This window comes from Eutrema salsugineum, unplaced genomic scaffold (assembly GCF_000478725.1).
Source record: "Eutrema salsugineum unplaced genomic scaffold, Eutsalg1_0 scaffold_12, whole genome shotgun sequence".
NCBI classification, from domain to species: Eukaryota; Viridiplantae; Streptophyta; class Magnoliopsida; order Brassicales; family Brassicaceae; genus Eutrema; species Eutrema salsugineum.
The window spans coordinates 916,856-933,645 of record NW_006256895.1 but is presented as its reverse complement, the minus strand read 5'-3'; the positions used below and the strand labels follow the sequence as shown (position 1 = coordinate 933,645).

Sequence of the window (16,790 nt, the reverse complement as noted above, 5' to 3'; positions counted from 1 at the left end):
ATGAAAATGCAAGAGCAGTAATACGGGAACTATAATAGAACACAACACAAACATTTTTCCTACAAGAATATTTCACTAGTAAATCTGTTTGTAACTTACAAGTATACAGACCCCGATAGAGAGCAAACTCAAGACACTCCTTGATTTGCTACACTAGCCTCTCCATGTTCTTGAATCGATACGTTAGTCAAGAACCTCTTACCTAAAATCCTTAGCACTCTAGCTCACTAACTCTTACAAGAATTTCGCTCACCCTTTGCTAAGAATTCTCTTAGTTGTGTTGAAACCCTACAAGGTTCACACACACCTATTTATACATAATAGGACTTGCGGTTAACCCTAGCATTGACTCTCCAAATCTTCAAGAGAATCTTCACCTTCCTTATCTTCTCCTAAGATAAAGGAAACTCGATATTTTCTTCAAAATCCTCCAAGATACTCCAAGCTTCTTATACAAGTCAGCTTTTCGTCTCTTGAAGTGTCCAACACGTCCTGCAGCTCCAGCTCAGCTACCAGCTCACCTCCACGTGTATAGATTGCTTCGCAAGTCTTCTCCGTGTCAGCTCCTGAGCTAGTCCGACTGCTACCCGTGCTGCTCCAGCCTTGTTTGCAGCTTCAAAATGTATTATTCAGTTTATGATATTTCTCTGGTTTCTATTTGCAGACCCTATTCAAATTGTTTTTTATGGAATCTCCTTTTGTTTTACACTAAGTTGTTATTGCAGTCACTTTATAGAGGGTATTTTTCTTACTTCTATTTCTATCTTGTCTCCATTTTACTTCATCAGTTGATTATTCTATATACCATTTCATGAGTCGTTTTCTTAGTTTCAAAAACGTATGGATATTAATAAAAGGGAATGCGTGTCTACCTAATGTGTTTACATAAAAAGGAATGTGTTTACATAAAAAATCTCTAAAAAATTTAGACATAATGCATATAGTCTATGAAACGGAAGATTTTCTTATAGATAAAAGATATTTTGCATACATCATCGAACTCTCCAACGAAACAATCCTCCCCAACTTCGATTTCAGAAAATAGCATATCATAATCACGATATTGCCTCACACTCAACTCTATAACAAAGGTACGAAAATTCAGCGGACATTGTCTTAGTGCTTCAATTCCTTGTTCTTCCAGAATTTTTTAATATAGTTAGACACTTTAGCCAACTGCACTTGATTGATCATAGCTTCAGGATCCAACAAAACTTATGGATGGAATGACTAGATCCTGAGATGGTTTGTTTTAGATTATAGAAATCTAATAGTCTAATTAAGAACACAGTATGAGCTTTTTTTTTTTTGAAGAATGTAAAATTTATTCATAAAAAAAAACTTTTTGCAAAAAATGTCTCAGAGTTTGAATTTTTAGAAAAAGCTAATCTAGATTATAATCTCTAGTTTACTTAGTGAAATTTCAATACTTTATCTGGTGGCAAACCACCATTGAATTCCATCTTCCATTCTATTGGTGCCCACGAGCCTGAGAGATGAGAGACGATCTCAGATGTTTTTGTCGATGAAACGAGAGAAGAGATACGTTGTGGATGGTTGTTCCCCATGACATCTCCTATTACGTTCTCGCCAAAGACTATAAATAGTCACCTGAAAAGCATATCTGAACAAGAATAGAGGAGTAGGATATTGTGTCGAGTCTGACAGGAGATCGATAATATCTTCCCATTCTCCCGTAAATCAATCACCGAGAAGCTTGCTCACCAGCTTTGTCCAGATTTCTCTCGTAAATCGACAAGAGAAAAAAGGTGGTTTCTGGTCTCCAATGGGCCTCCACAGAGTACACACTCTGTGTTGATCACACTATTCCAGCAAACCATTCTGTCTTTTGTCAGTAGACAGTTTCGAATTGCAAGCCATACAATGAATGAGTACTTGGGAGTTGCATCCTTGAACCAGACTCATTTGTACCAATCTACTTGTGGGTGCACACATCTGATGTTAAGCCAGGTATCCTGCGAGGAAAAGCGCTCTTGAATTTATCAGTTCAAGCCTTCCATAATCGTTTGTCTTCTCCTTTGCCCTGCGCTTGCCGTAAACCAGCAATAGCAGTTTCAATATCATTATAGAGACCCACTCTGTGATTTTTTATTTGATGCGAGTTCAATACTGAACCCACTGTGTCCTGCAGCTGAACTCCCAGTCCAATAATACCATTCACGCCTGTGACATCAATTAATCTATCCAGCGTCGACAATTTATCAAACCAAAAAGACGTCGAGTGTCCTGACCCCACTTCAATTCAGTACAGACCACTTGCCAGAGCTTGGTATTTCAGAATCTTCCTCCATATCCATGAACCCACAGCTGATGAATCTTGAATGGACCAGAAGGATTTGCAGGTAGAAGATACTCCTGAAACCATCGGACCCAAAGAGACGATTATTTGATTATTCGCCAGATAAGCTTTAGACAGCAGACCTTATTAACCTCTGTGATCGGTCGGAGGCCTAAACCACCTTCTTCCTTCGGTCTGCAAACCTCTGTCCATGCCACCTTTGCTCTTCTCGAATTCAACTCTGGGCCGGACCAGAGAAAAGATGAGCAAAGCTTCTCAATCTCCTCAATGCGTTCCTTTGGCAAACAAAATGCAGGCAGCCAGAAATTGGTGAGGCTCACGATGACTGACTTTATTAGTTGCAGCCGACCTGCAAAAGACAAAAACCGAGCTCTCCATGATTTGATACTCGAGCGGATTTTCTTCAACAGAGGTAGACAATCATTCTTTGTCATCCTTTTTGTTGTTAGCGGCAGTCCCAGATATCGAACAGGAAGTGTTCTAATTTCAAAAGAAAACCTCTATTCAATTGCAACTCTTACTCCTCCAGGAATTCCACCATGTAAACCGCTGATTTCTCCAAGCTAAATTAGAACCCCGATAACTTTGCAAACTCATCAAAAGTTTCGATCACACCATCCATTGATCTCAATCTACCATCTGTGAACACCATCAGATCGTCAGCGAAGCACATGTGAGTAAGACTTAGGTTCTTACACGCAGGGTGAAACCCAATCTTTTGATCATGTGCAGCCTTGTCAAGCAATTTAGACAGAACATTCATGCTTATGACGAAGAGATACGGCGAAAGCGAGCAACTCTGCCTCAAACCTCTATCAGTCTTAAAGAAGCCTGCCAACTCTCCATTGACCTGAACAGAGAAAGACACCGTTATTATGCAAAGGTTAATCCAGTGGACGAATTTCGCCGGTAAATTCAACGCCTCCAATGTGTTCAAGAGGAAAGTCCACTGAACAGAATCGAATGCCTTTGAAATGTCAGGTTTCATGGCACATCTCGGGAATACATCTTCCTTGTGATAGTCCTTTACAAGCTCCGTTGCCAACAAGAGATTTTTGATTAAAATCTATCTTTCATGAAGGCCGATTGGTTTGGAGCAATGAACTTTGGGAAGATAGCTTTTAATCGATTTGCAATAATTTTCGAGATCCCCTTGTACAACACATTACAACAGGAAATTCGACGGTAATCCTTCATCTCTTTTGCATCGTCTTTTTCGGAATAAGCGCCAATATGGTTGTATTCACCCCTTTAGGAAGTAATCCTTTAATAAAAAAGGATTGAACTGCAACCGTAAATTCTTTTCCCACAGTAGACCAGGCTGACTTGAAGAATTCCGTAGTATATCCATCTGGACCCGGAGATTTATCATTAGGTATCTTAAACACAACATTTCACACTTCCTCCTCTGATACATCTCTCGTCAAACTCATTTGATCCACTTCTGAGCACTGAAATTGCAGTAGATCACGCAATCTCTCCAATGTAATTCCTTCAAAACCGTTTGGCTTATGCTGGAGAAACTCTCTAAAAAATCTTTCCCCCTCCACCTTAATATCACCCTAAGTCTTAGCTATTTCACCATTTGGGCACTGAATTTCCTGAATAAAGTTTCTCAGCTCCCTCCTGCCAAATGAAAAACCTTGTTTTTTCCATCCCCGATGTTCAATCAATGTAGTTTAGACCTCTGTTTTTGAAAATTTTCTTCCAGTCCCGCTACTCTCTGCCATCGATTAAAGGCCTCTGCTTCTTCTTGAATAGCTAGCCTGATCTGAAGGATTAGTGTATATGGCTTGCTGTTTGTCACAAAGAGTAACATAAGCCTGCTCTGTTTTCTTTGTTAGATCGCCTAATCTCTCCATTCGCAAGTCTCGAAGAGTTGGCTTTAGCAGCTTTAATTTGTTTGAGAGCCGATATAGTGCAGATGTTGAGCGGAACAGACCAGGAGAGGAAGCCCAGAATGATGCCACATTCGGCTAGAATTCCTCGAGCTCAGTAAGGGCATTCATGAATTTGAATGGTTTCTTAGAAGCCACTTCTGGTACATCCAAGTGGATTCTGCATCGAACATGATATGAACATCCACCTGGTTCAAAAACAGAGTATGATCTCGAAAATGATTGAGACCAGACAATATTTATGAGCACCCAATCTAGCTTCTTACTAATTACACCAACTTCTCTCTTATTGCACCAGTATGAGCATTTTCATATTTTACGCATTCATATAATAGCTCTAATTTCTCTGGTATCTGTTTAAAAAAGTTTTTTATTTGTATAAGAAGTATTGTAAAAAGTTTCAAGTCAAACTAACATTATACCAAAACCAGAGTGGCTTAGCCACAAAATCGGCCTGACAACAACAACTTCATTACCAAATAATATTCTCTATTAAAACAGAAGTATGTTTTGTGTCCAAACAGTTTTTTTTTTAGTTTTCTACTATTTTACTTCTGGATATTTACAATTTATGTTGCCAAACAAAAATTTTAATTTCATTTATCTGTTTTATTTATTTCTAAAAATTAATAAAATAATAAATTTGAATTTTATCTTTAAAATTAATTTCAAAAAATTTTAAGTTTTAATTCAGTTAGTTTAGATTTTCTTAGATATAGTTAGGATTAATTATCAAAATTATAAAACTGAGTTGTTATTATTTATACAAAATAGTAAATAAGATATTAACTTATTTTAGTGTCTAACACCACATCTGGATTGATAAACCTCTTTGTGCTACTTTGACAAATGGATTGATAGCCCTGAGACCCTAAAAAGTCCTATCTATCAATTGGCGCCGTTGCCAAATTGTGGTTTGTTTAGCATTAAGCTCTGATCTGTTCTTGAGATCAAGTGCTTACTTTCTTATTTTTACTGATTACTCTCAATGACTGTTTGTGATTTCAGGTGTATGAACACCAGGTCTAGATCAAGAAGCTGTGGTCCACCTTTACCTCTCAACGACAATATCAATCTTTTGGTACCAAGGAGGAGAAGGGACAGACGTGGTAGACAAGTTAATCAGGCTGACATGGCAGAACAAGGAGATCACGTGGTAGACATAGAACAACCAGTTCATGAGCAACAGGCTCAAGGACTTTTTAGGGTCTCAGGGCTATCAATCCCCTTGTCAAAGTAGCACAAAGAGGTTTATCAATCCAGATGTGGTGTTAGACACTAAACTATGTGATCAGATTCTTAATTCAAGCAAACAAGAGTGGGTTTTGATTATCTAGAGACAACTACAAATTTAAACAGGATTAAAGACTAATGAAATGATTAAGCAAGAACTAAACAATGACAAATGATGAGAATGTATGAATGATGATGAGAAAGGTCTTAGACATGATAGTGGATTAGGGTGCCTTCAGTGATAAACTAATGAGCTAATGAATCATATGATCAAGCAAACCATTCAACATAAACACCTTTAATTAAGTTAATCCTCGCATGAAGGTATTAATTCCTATGCTAAAACAGTTTCTAACCCAATCATCATCAGTGAAACATGAGTTAACAAGCATTAAGAATCAGTTTAATCTGTCATTTAAGCATATAAACAATCATTCCCATGATGAATAACACTTAAACCTCTACAACCTTGGTTCAGGCATTTCGCAAACACTTTTGGTGCATGAAATGCCCAGAATCTAGACCACATATGATTTGTATGGATCTAGCATAGAGAACAAGTTGTAGAGAATGGAATATGCATGATCTAACCCCTAAGCTCACTAATCTACCACTTAAGCACCCTAATCTACATATCCAAGACCTTAATATGGGATTACTCACTAATCATGATCAACACACTAAATCCTTTGCAAGATGTGTTGTTAATCATGATTAGAAGTGTGATTTGATGATAAGAAATGATGGAACAAGATGAAAAGAAACTTCAAATCGATATTAAACTCTAAAAACAAGGTGTATCAAGTGGTTTTTCACCAAAGAGGAAAAGAAACTCAAAGTAGATAAAAGGTGTTCTCCAAATTAGGTCTAAAAACAATATATAGGAGTCTTGGGCGAACCGGGTCAACCCGAAACAAACCGGGTACTGACCCGGTCTTGGTGGGTGAAGATGGGTTTGCCACGGTCAAGTGTGTTCTTGGTGTGGCCGTGGCAATCTGACCGTGTCAAAGCTTTCTCGCGTGTTCTTGGCTGCATTTTGATGCCACGGTCTAACAAGCCTCGTCCGAAACCCGTGGCAAGTCATCGTGTCAAACGCCGAAGATGTGTAAAAGTTGCCACGGTCAAGCCGCAGACCATGGCATTCAGACCGTGTCTAAACCCGCATGCTCGTAAAGTCTTTCCCAGCCAGGTGTTTGTTTGCCACGGTCAAGTCCAAGACCGTGGCATGAAGATCGTGCCAATCGCCGAAGGTTTGCAGAAGTTTCCACGGTCAAGTCCTAGACCGTGGCATTCAGGCCGTGTCAATGGTCAAGCCCCAGAATTGTACTTTGGATGACTATGCATGGCGCGTATTTCAGCTACCGTCCGAGCCATCGAGGCTCGCAGCTCTTTGAGTTCAAGAGTTTGTGCATGAGTCATTCCCTTTGATTGGGGAGGTCGCTCCCGCTCCTCTCTCCTTGGCTCGTCTTCGCGCTCTGCCTGCTCGATCCATTGAAGGTTTTCTTCCTCCTCGGTTGGATTGTCGCCGCGGGTCGGATCGGAGACTTCGTCAGTTCGGATGCCGTTTAGTGCCGAGGCGAGCTCTTCTTGACTTATTCGGCGAGCCGAGCCGGTTTGTTGCAGATTCGTGGTTCCGTCGTTCTGCTGGGCGTCTATGTCGATCGCATCGTTTCCTTCTTCGCCGGCTCGTCGCCTCGAGTTTCGGCGGAGAGGGGGCGGCTCGGTTATGTGGACTCGGGTCACCGCAGGGGTCTGTTCTTCGAGGAGACGAGACATAGGAGGAGCCGAGGGGTTTCTTGCGCCGCTCCCTGGGGCTTCTGCAGGTGCCGAGAAATCGAAGCATCTCCGGATTCCATCCATCGGGTCGGGAAATCCGGCTCTCCAAGTTGGGTGCAGTCGCTCAGCCGCCATCGCGTCGAGCCTCTCCGTAATCGCCTCGTTTCTTTTATCCTGTTCGTCGATTTTCTTCATCAACGCAGCCATCATGTTTCGCATCTCCTCCTGGGTTTTGATTGTTGCCGTCGTTGTGCCCGATGCCAGAGCGTCCTTCTCCGCACCGTTACCGGTGTTGTTGTTGTTGTTGTCGTCGGGGGTGTTGCTCGCCATGTTCTTCGGATCTTAAAGTCTTGTCGATTTAGAGTAAGAAAGTTTCGATTCCCCACAGATGGCGCCAAATTGTGTGAGCCAAAACTCGCACAACCAGAAATTTGTTTAAGGAAAACTAAGGGATCGGAAACTTCTAGGGTTTATCGTCAAGAACAGTAAGATCGAAAGAAAGTTTTTCTTGCTGTAAAAGTGTTTAGCTCTTATTGCTTAGGGTTGCAAAAGTTACAGAATGAATTGTATACATCGTCTATTTATACTAACTCTCTGAACCGCCTAGCCGAGAATCTCGGGAGAGATTTTCGGAATATTTCCTTATCGCCTCGTGCGGCTCACCGCCTTTGTATTTCGCCTAGGGTTTTTATGGGCTTCGTCTCCCAAGGCCACGGTTCAGCCCATCATTCTCCTTCTCCACGGCTCGGCCCATATAAGCTTCTCCACGGCTCGGGACATCTAAGCTCTTCCACGGCTCGGCCCATCTAAACTTCTCCACGGCTCGGGACGTTTGCCATTTGAGTCGAGACGTGAGCTGGTCCACCTCACCGAAGCGCGGCTCAGTCCAGGCGTGTTGGAGAGGGGCTCGGCCCATTTCTTGTGATACGGCTCGACCCATCTCTCTTTTCCTCATGGCTCTCCCTACTGGCCTATTTTCACGGCTCTCCCACTTGGTGAGAACGGCTCTCCCACTTGTCTTGGTGAGAACGGCTCTCCCACTTGTCTTGGTGAGAACGGCTCTCCCACTTGGTGAGAATGGCTCTCCCACTTGGTGAGAACGGCTCTCCCACTTGTCTTGGTGAGAACGGCTCTCCCACTTGTCTTGGTGAGAACGGCTCTCCCACTTGGTGAGAACGGCTCTCCCACTTGGTGAGAACGGCTCTCCGCTTGTCTTTCTTCTATACTTAGTCATTTTGAGATGGTCTTATCTACGTGGGGTGAAAACCGACCCCAACAGTTAACGCGTCCATTCGGCTGCATTCCTTGTTGGTCACCATCGGCTGCATTGATGGGTGCTTCAAGGTCTTCACATTCTTCTCTTTCGCGGTTCTGGTGGTTTCTTGGAGGAACCTCATCCTCCTCTCCATCTTGTCGAGCATGATCACCTCCTCTGTGATCATTCTCTTCATTTTCTCCATGTTCGGACCCGTCTTGGTCCATATTCAAAGTTCGATTAATAGGATCTCCAGGCTGGTCGTCGTTGGCCATTCCTTGCGTTCATCTAAGTCTTCGAAGTTCTCTTTCGTGTCTGTCTATCTCGTCTAGAATTGGAATGTTTTCTACAGATCTGCGCCTGGTATTCATGCAATTCAGAGAAAAACAAAAGAAGGAAAAGATAATTCAGCAAAACTTTAAGAAAGAACTAGAGATCAGGTGTCTAGAACAGAAGTTAAAACAAGAAAAATAGCAAAAGGCAGCAAAAGAAATCCCCGGCAACGGCGCCAACAACTTGATGTCGTGTCAACTGCGTGAGGGAACAAGTTTTACTCTTAACAAAACAAATGAAAGCCGCAAGTGCACAGCTAATCAGTTGTAGTATTTAGGGATCGAATCCACAGAGAATTCTGTGCCTGGTATTCTTCTACGGTTTTTAACTTTATGTCTAGACTAGATTTTTTTTTTTTTTAAGGTTGTTTGTTTGTCACGAATTAAACTAAAGCAAAAGAAAGCAAATAAATCTATCCTAAAAGCAAGTATAGAAATCGAATGAAAGGCTAATAAAGCAAGTAAAATATCGAATGAAAGACTAGTAAAGCAAGTAAAATATCAAACTAGGGGAATTGAAATGCAGGTTTAAGTAAGCAAATAAAAATCGATGGAATTGTAAACTATGGCTAAAAACGCTGAGCTTTTGGGAACTCTAAGGAATCATAATCGGTTTTAACACTAGGGTAAATAGATTGGGATTGACGGATAACGATATATGGGTTCTAGAGATAGAGTACGGCGGTATGACTACGTCACTGTCGTGATCATAACCAACTGTTTCTCGCAACCCTGACCAGTAGGTTTCCACTCTGGCCCTAGAAGGGAGAGAACGCAAGAGCTGCACAAGACTCGTCAACACTCACGATCTCGCCGCAGGTAGGTTTCCACTCCTACGGAAAAATCCCCTGTTTCATTCTTGGGCTGATACTTAATGAAAACTTTCGCAACACTAACTATCTAGATCAGATACTAGGCGATCAATCAAGCATACATGCAATAAGAACAAGAATAAACAGAGAACAGGTCGAAATCCCAGATCTATAAACCTAGATGTCTTAATCGATTATGAGAGCCCCTTTCGGGAACCCTAAGCCCAACTCGGGATCTACTCAGACATGACTGAGGTCGACATCATCATCAGTTTTAATAAAAGTAATGAAAAACAGTAAAGAAAATAGATAAAGAAAGCTTCTCTATTGAAGAACTCGGACTTGAACAATCTTCTACAAAAATCTCATAAAAACGGCTAAAGGAAAAGGGTTTATGTAAAGTATGAAGGGTTCTCCCTAAAAACGACCTAAATGACATGTATTTATAGTCTTCAATACTCCATGGTCTCTAGGGTTCCGGAATTGAGGCTGAGAATGACTTTGGGCTTCAGATACATGGGCTTAAATTCGGAGCTTGATTGCCGCCGTCGGGAGTGTCGTGACCGCGGGGATTGGTTGGTTGGCCGCAGTCGGGAAGCTTCTGACCGCGGGAAATAGGTTGTTGGCCGTGGTCGCGTGACTTGTTGGCCGACTTCAAGTGGCTCCGGGGCTAATGGAATATCTTGAGATCCAACCGTTGGAATGTCTCCAAACCAAGTGCATTTGAAATCTGGTTGATTCTTCTATAAGTTGTTCAATTTTAAGGGCGATCAGACGGTGAGAAGGTCTTCGTCTCTCCATGAGAGTTCTGACGGTCTGCGTTTATCCAAAAGAGTTTTTTTGTTCCATTTTGTGCCTCTTTATCCCAAATTACCTGAAAATTCTTTTAAATCCGGAAACATAGAAATCCTTTGAAAACCTTTGAAAATGGAGTAAAAACACCTGTAAAAGATATTAAAGTGATCCATAAAAATGGTCAAAATCCGGTGTTATCAACTCCCCCAGACTTAGTCTTTTGTTTGTCCTCAAACAAAACAAAGGCTAAATCTCGGTGAGAGGTTTGAAAACACAGGAACTAAACAAGATCTCAGGGACCAAACTTCTAGACTAATATCTATCGGTGTGCATCAATCGGGAATAGCATAGAAAATTCTCACTAGCAATACAGGCATAACTAGTCCTTTAATCCATCATGCGGAAATCTATGCACTAAGATCTAACTTCCAGTCAACTAGCTCTTAACATTCATTAAAAATCTCGGTGGTTCTCATCAAAGAAAGTCTAGGCAAGGCAATCTAGGCTAGGTGTCAAAAAGGATTATTCTAGGGGTAAGGCTTAAAGTGTTGGGTTACCTGAAGATCTGGAGGATGCAGGATATTATGCAAAACCGCAAGAGAGAGTGAAGCTGTTGGTATCCACAGTTTTCAGTCACTTTCTTCTTGCCATAGATTCCTGGTCTTCTTCCTCAGGTTATCTCCTAACTCCTCCAGACTTAGATTTTTGTAAATCTTTCAAAACCATAGCTCCTTAAACGAATAGTGGTTGCTTATTGCTCCACAAATTTCGACAATCTAAGACTCATTAGGCTTTTTGTCTCCCTTTCTCTTTCATTCGTTTTTTTTTTTTTGAGATAAGGGAACACCTTTAGATATAGAGTCTTAGAGAGCACGAAATTACCAGTTAATATCTGTCTTGTAAAGCTTCATGATGTTTCTGATGCTCTTCCTTCCCAGTTCCATTCAGTCTCCTTTGTGAGTGACTGAAAACTGCGTCGCTCCTCTTCTCTCCGACGTTTTTGCACATATCTGCTGATATAAAATAAAGAGAGAATGCATGAGGATTGAAAACAAGGATTTCGGGTTTAGGGTATGGTACCAGATAAAGATAACTGGTCATCTAGGACGACAAAAAGTGGTAAAAGTAAAGGTAAAAGACGTCCTAGATGTGTATGTCGATGCCTGCCTAAAATCAATGATGAGAAAATTAGATGTCAATATTAAGGTCAAATAAAATGAGCTAGTATATCCTGTCAGAAAGAATCTCCATGAATAGAAGTCCTCTGGTGGGAGTTCGTAGTGCAAGTACTCTAGCTACCGCCTAGTCTAGTGCTAACCACAAATGAGCTATCATGCATAGTGTAGAAGTATGCAGGTCTAAATCATCATAGTTTTGTGTCAAACATTCCTGAAAAATACTTACTGTCGAATAGGTTACATATTAAAATTTAAAAGGTACTTGAAATTTAAAAGCGAAAGCAGGAAAATGATTAGTACGGATAGACATCCTCCCCCAGACTTAAATCACACTGTCCCCAGTATGAAAAAGTTGGTGAGAAGATGGTGAATAAAAGCGAAATAAAATAAGATAAAAGAAAAGAAAATGATGATAGAACCGTGATGGTAGTGAAGTGCTGATCAATCACTCATCCTCTGATGTGTCGTCTGCGAACTGGTGCTGCTCCTGTAAGAAGGTGACAACGCGCTCAAAGTGCCGTCCCTGTCTCTCAACTCTGCGCTCCAAATCAGAATGTGTGTGTGATGATGTCGATGATGAGGTGTGGCCGGTCGAAACAGATGGCTGAAAGTGAGCACGGGCCGCAGCTGCATCACGCTTTGCCTTGGCCACTATGTATTGGCCAATGGTGAATGGTAGACGAGGTACAGATGGCAGAAAATCATCAGGTTCCAGAGTCCATCGTGGACGTCCTCCGTTACACAATCTCGGGATAGATGCTGAAGGCAGGCTGACTCGGTGCTCCTCAGTGCCAGTGCAATACTTGTAACCAAACCTGCCTGGATCGAAAGCGGCACGAGAGATAGTGTGATCGCGAGAGAGATAAAGTAGGTCATACCAGACATCGGGAAGTGGATCATCAGATGAGAAATCGAATCCTACAGCGTGTAGTATCGCTGTAATATCACTCCCGTAAGCTGGAGTAGCGTCCTCGCAACCATGTAAATCATGCTTCACCTTTACCATATTCTGCGCTATGATCCAGGCAAAGCAGGCAAGTCGTGGATCGTTCATAAATGGAATCTGAAGTGTAATGAGCTCAGTCTTCAAAACACCTCCCATGTTGGCTCTAGAGAAGATCGTGTGTGCTAAGAGTTTGTGCACAACTCTCACTGCTGGATGAGTAAGAAGGGCTGACTTCGATCTCCCGCTATCATAGACTCCATGACCCATCTCTCTCCACAGGTTAAGATCAGGTTCATCTTCAAGGTAAATGCCATCAGTGTATGGAAGCTTAAGAGCTTCACAAACCTTAGAAATGGTGAGAGAGTAAGGCTGTCCGCAAATAGAGAATGACAAGATGCCATCTGATGCTCTGGGGTTCCTCCTCTTCGTGTGGTGGAATGTAATAGTCGCTAAGAACTATCGGACTAGCTCAGGATAAGTCGAAAGGTTCAGCTCCATGTAGGGTCTCAGCTTAAGTGCATCGATGTACCAGATCACATCATCTCTGATTCCAAGCATCTCGAGTGTATGATAATCAATGCAGGGCGTGGGTTTGATGTTCAGCTTCTTGAAAAGTCTTGCATAGTCCACTCTCGGGTTTGTCTCCCTCCCAATGTATCGAATCTGTGGTGGCTCATGAGCTGCTCGTGTTTCTCTTGAGTGCTGGAGCAATCTCATCACATATTTTCTCCTTCTCGGTCTGGCTTGGTTCAGCATGTACTCTCCTAGAGTAGCATCATCGTGAATGTCCTCAGAGCTGTCACCAGTGCGACGGCTTCTTCGGGATCTGGTTTGTTCCATTTTTCTGAAAAACGAAATGGTTCTTGGAAAAAGAGTGAATATGGATGCTGATTTTAACACATTAAGATCTGTTATACTAATACTAGCATAAAGAGATTAATTAAAACCATGAGCAAACAAAATTGATATTATATCAGAGAAATCAAGTAGTTCATGACCAGATTCTGATTTTTGATGTTCTCAACATAGAAATATTCTAAAAATCAGTTTTTATGAGCAATTTCCATGTAAATTCTAAAGATTACCCAATACTAATCACTAATCACACAAGACTTTATCAAATTCATCAATTTTGCTGTTCCAAATTCGATTTTTATGAAGCATGTAGAATCCAAATTTCAAAAAAAAAAAAAAAAATCTCAATTCCTCTTAAGCTAGCTGTTAAAAACGATTTTTAGATAACCTAAAAGCTTAATCTATTGTTCTTAAGCTATTTCCACCATCAATAAACAGAGATTTGAGCTTTTTAAGAAAACCCTAAGTTCTGAAATCAATTGAAAATGGCGAGTTTGAGGTTCATACCTTGCTGGAAAGAGAGATTTGATGGCAGAATTGAAGTCAGCTTTGAAAAAGAGTGAGGTTGGAGCGAAGAACCTCTTAAAAAGATTAAGAATTGAAAAATGTGTTCTATCTCCTAAATATCCAAATCTTTTTGGAAGAGAAGAGAAAAAAGGAGTTTTGATCCAAAAAGTCTGTTTCTTTTCTTTAAAAAGCGTTTTTGTAGCAAAAACGGAAAATTTCTGGAAATTTTTTTAAGTTTACGGGAACTTACCTTTCTTGTCTTGCACATAAGGAAAGTTGAAAACTTACGGAAGATCTTTACGGGTTTTACCGGGAATATTACTGGAAACACCGGGAATCACCGGGAATCACCAGGCAACACCGGGAAAACACCAAGTAACACCGGGAATCACCAGGCAACACCGGGAATCACCAGGCAACACCGGGAATCACCAGGCAACACCGGGAACCTTTTGCAAAATGGCGGAAATCCGAGTCTCTGCCTCAACGACCAACGGCCGCGGTCGGGAGACGCGCGACCGCGGTGATCGAGGGCTCGGCCGCGGTCAAATTCACGGTGCCGCGGTCGATGCTCCCTTGGCTGCGGGTCGGTCGGTCGCGACCGCGGCTCCTCCTCCTGCGGCCTTCGTCCAACTTTCAGGTCTTTGCCGGGTGGAGCAGCTAAAAACCTATCCTTTTCTTCTTGGTTTTTCTAATTTTCTGATTTTTTTGTGTTTTTGTTTTATAAAATACCTGAAACTTAAAAGAAAAAGAAAGCATAGATTGTAAAGAAAAAGAAAACTAAAAGAAAAAATACCTAAATGGGTTGCCTCCCATTAAGCGCTTTTGTTTTAAGTCGTTTAGCTCGACGCAGGCATGAAGAATCAGGTTAGTTTGAATGGCACTCCCTTTGATGTGCCTTTATCACTTCCAATCGCTGGAGGTTTTACTTCTTCTCCTTGAGGAGCCGTCTTTTTACCTTTACTCTTCTTTCGAACTTTAATATTGTTTAAAACCCTTTTTGTGTTTTCGATCAGCTCCCGGATTCGGTCCTCACTAGTTTCTGTTGCATCTGGTGGAATGATGATCTTGATCTTTGCAAAAGCTTTCGGTTTCTCCTTCTCTTTCTCCTTTGGCCTGTTTCCTTTGCTTGGAAAATCGTCTAAGATAGTCGGATAGTACCTTTTTCGATCCACATTGAGGAAAACAGCATGCCGGTTTGCGTGATCGATTACTGCTCCTACTGTAGCTAGGAATGGTCTCCCGAAAATGAGTGGCCTCTCCTTGTCTTTATCCATCTCCAGGACTTGGAAATCTGCTGGAACAATCTGATCTCCCACTAGAACTTGTAGATCATGAATCGCCCCTTCAGTATCTTTTTGAGATGAATCTCCAAAGATAACCTTAACCGTCGATGCCCTTAAGGTTTTTATGCCCAATTTCTCGGCAAATGTCTTTGACATGATGTTGACATTGGCTCCGGAATCGCACAGGCAGTCTGTAAACTTGATTCCTGAAATGAAACATTGGAAAACAAAACGTCCCGGATCATCGGCTTTTGTAAGCCTTTGAAATGGTGATCGATTAGGTACCTTAAACGGTGGCTGCTTAGGATCGATATCTTTGTACAGTGGTAAAAAGATTGGGGTTTCTTCTTTCTTTCCATCGGTTTCGGCCTCTTCTTCGGGCAATGTGGTTATGGCGTTGCAAAACTTCTTAGGGTTATCTTCAACTCTTCCTGGAAGAACTCCACTTTGCCTCTTCATAGAGTCGGCTGTTTGGACGACTTGCACGTCCAGCTTTTTGACGTGCGAAGATAAAGATTCGAACTTACCGTTCAGATCATTGTACATGCAGTCGATTTTCACGTTCACGTCTTTAGATGCTTTTCGTTTGTCATAACGAGCTGCTGGATGGACTGTTCAAGTCTACCGATTTGTGAAGCTAGCTGGTTCGTCGTGACTCCCTGCTGTTGTACAAATTGATTGTTAAAATCCGTACCTTGGTAGTTATATGGTTGTCGTGGTTGATATGGTACTATTCCTCCAAAGTTTCCACCTTGAAACTTGTTTTGGAGGATTTTTGCTGAGGTGGGTAGTACTGATCTTGAGGATTCTCCACATTTGGATTGCGGTAAGAGAGATTGTTGTAATTTGCATTCCGGAAGTTGTTGTTGTTACCATTGTTGGAGCGATTTTGATATGGCACCAGTGCTCTTACATAGTTCACATCTTCTTCTTGAAAGGCTTGATTAATGTGATCGATATCACTAGGTCTTTCATCTTCTGCGCCATTGTTGGTCTCACAAGCATGGATTGGGCGATTGTTGCTCTTCAGAAGCTGGCTCACCATGTTCTTCAACTCGGTTATCTCCTTGTTGTCTGTTCCGGCTTGCTTCATCGATCGATCGTATTCGGGACAATCATTGCTATTGGCTTGAGCCAAATTTTCGATGAGGGCTTTTCCTTGGGCTATCGCCTTTTGTCCAAAATCTCCATTGCTAGCTGTATCAAGTGAAAGTTTGTATTTTGGTTGCAAACCTCGGTAAAATGTGCTCAGCAGGCTTGATCCATGAAATCCATGGTGAGGGCAACCACGTTCATACTCCTTAAAACGCTCCCAGGCTTCATAGAAAGATTCAGTTGGCCCTTGTTGAAAGTTTGAGATCTTTGTTCTCAACTGATTCGACCTTGACTTAGTATAGAAGTGGTTCAAGAAATCAGTTTTACATTCTTCCCAAAGATTTCAACCAACGGTGAGCTTTATCTGCTAATGAAAAAGGGAACAACTTACACTTTAAATAGTCTGGTGGAACTTGGTTTGTTCTCATCATGCTGCAGATTTCTTCAAAGAGCTCGATATGGTCCATTGGGTGTTCAGAAGGAACTCCATGGAATTGGTTTT

The 16,790-nt window shown here is 41.6% G+C and overlaps 1 non-coding gene across 1 annotated transcript; it reads left to right on the top strand.

The window, feature by feature from the left end:
- The first annotated feature begins 16,461 nt into the window (after window positions 1–16,461).
- LOC112089524 lies at window positions 16,462–16,567 on the top strand. Its single transcript, XR_002901162.1, has one exon. It is a non-coding gene; the product is annotated as a small nucleolar RNA R71 (small nucleolar RNA).
- The last annotated feature ends 223 nt before the right edge of the window (window positions 16,568–16,790 follow it).